Source organism: Triticum aestivum, chromosome 4D (assembly GCF_018294505.1).
Source record: "Triticum aestivum cultivar Chinese Spring chromosome 4D, IWGSC CS RefSeq v2.1, whole genome shotgun sequence".
NCBI classification, from domain to species: Eukaryota; Viridiplantae; Streptophyta; class Magnoliopsida; order Poales; family Poaceae; genus Triticum; species Triticum aestivum.
This window is the reverse complement of record NC_057805.1, coordinates 101,201,463-101,203,921: the sequence shown is the minus strand read 5'-3', so window position 1 is coordinate 101,203,921 and position 2,459 is coordinate 101,201,463.

Here is a 2,459-nt window from a genome sequence, read left to right as displayed (position 1 = left end):
TCCACTGTTAGGCAGTGTTGACACCGGATTTTAGCATGGTACAAATGCAAATAAGATGGCCCTAAATGAAGATGTTTTCAACATGAGAAAGTTTTGCGTCGTCGAATGGAACAGCTTTGATGTTTAAGTCATCGACATCCGACCTCATCTTAGGGGCCGAAACTGTACTTCGAGTGGCAGAATTTAGTGTTCTGAGTGCTTTTCGGCCGGTTGCGCATTCAGGACTACCTCGGATGAAGGAGAACTCTAAAGGAATTGTCTTCGTCTCGTCGAGGCAATTGATTTATATATATAAATCATCTTAATCCGAGTTCATATGCAAACTTTACAGTCAATACGGTCTGGACCGTCTAGAGACCAAAATATTACGCTTGACACCACACACATGTTGATGAGTGTCTGATGCAATGCATGAGCAATACGGCCCTCAAGAAGGCCTTCAATCGAAAAACTTTCAACACGGAAAAGTTTCATCTTGTCGAGCCGATCAATTTTCATATATAATTCATCTCAATCCGAGGTCGTATGAGGCCTGAAGAGACAAATCAAGATCAGGCTATGTTTTCAGTCGGAAAATCCGAGTGAAAAACTTACCATCCGAGTGAAAACTTGCCGATCGAGTGAAAGCTTACCATCCGAGTGAAAACTTACCGGTTGAGTGAAAGTTTTCCGTCCGAGTGAACTTATTATCATCCGAGTGAAAATATTACCATCGGAATGAAAACTTGCCGATCGAGTAAGAGATTGTCTTCCGAGTGAAAATATAATCATCCGGGTGAAAAGATTACCGTCGGAATGAAAACTTGCCGATCGAGTAAAGAGATTACCTTCCAAGTGAAAATATAGTCATCCGAGTAAAAATTGTCTTCCGAGTGAAAGATTCTAACATCCGAGTGAAAAAGTACAGTCGGACGATCCGAGTGAATGACTCTAATCCGAGTGGATGAGCTCGAATCCGAGTGAAACTGAACATGTGCCCGAAAGTTTATAAAGATGACCTCGGATGGAGAAGTGTTCAATACGGAAGTTGTGCGTATCGTCAAAACGATAAACTTTTGTTTTGGAGTCATCATCATCAGAGATAGTATATGGCATGTAAATTTACTACGAGAGTCAGACAATCCAGTCTGCTACAAGACCGAGTCCGACTGGAAGGTAAAGATGACCTCGTAAATTATTCAAGATAGTCTTGTTTGGAAAAGTGATCAACACAAGAGTTGTTCGTCTCGTCAAAGCGCAAAAATTTCATATTTGGGTCGTCTCGATCGGAGGTCATATGGAGGCTCTACCGCCCACGCAAGGAGGAAGACAGAAGTTGGGCCAGATTCAGATTGAATCCGAGTTGGAATAGAACTAGGACTCTAGAACGTGAATTGATGTAATTTTTTGTAAGGAAAGCCTAGATGAATCCTTTACTTGTACGGGAAGTCCAGCCACCTCTTATATATGTTGGGGTGATGGCCGATTGAACAACACCAATCGAACCAATCAATCTATTACAATTTTGTGTTCATCTATCTTTATCCCCTACCCTTGTATCTTTCTTTCTCGTTCTTTGATCGTTCTTCGCGTTGAAGGATAACGATCCACGAGGCTATAGGGGCGAGCGAATCGACCTAGGGCAGCCCATAGCCGCCGTACTCCCTGACGGGGTCCCTCCCGGGCGTGTGAGGTTTCGGGTCTTCAAAAGCGCTCGCCGACTATCCTGCGTATCGCGTTGTCGGTCGGGTCTCCTTCGACGTGAGCTGCGGTGCATCACCCCCGGCATCGAGGGTACACGGTGACGTGTTCGTGTGTCAACACACTTTTTGGCGACTCCGCTGGGGACGAAGCTTTGAACAGTCTCCAGCCTGTTCTTGCTACGAGGAGAGCGTCATCAAGCGGCTGCAATCTACAACGGTAACATGTATCATCAATCTCCTTACGTAGATGCAAATAGCCATTATGTTGATGTTGCTAGATCTTTCAACGGACATGTTTCGTCGGCTAGCCCTAATGAGCAAAGGCCGACTAGTTATTCCGTTGGAGAAACTTGGAATTTACATAATCGTGACATGCAACTTATGAATCTGAACTTTCGTGCATCGGCAACATCTTTCAATATGCCGGTGAACAACACGATTTGTTCGGGTGATCAATATATGACACCTCATGTACAGGAGGGCGTTTCACAGTTTTATCCATCGGCAGCCGGCTGCGATATGCGGGTTCATCCCCAAACATGCCGATGGATGGGGGAATCGGCCATGCTTCTGTTAGCTATTTGGCTGGTTATCCTCAAACATCATCATATACTACACCTCGTGAGATTAATTGTTCAGTGGCATATGGAACTAAAAATATTCATGACTCGGATCACCTTGGCCGAGTGAATGGAGATTCTGTAGGAGCGTATGTGCCTAATATTGCAGGAGATGAGGTGGCTCTAGCTGCATTAAAAAGTTTAGCCCAAAATAAAA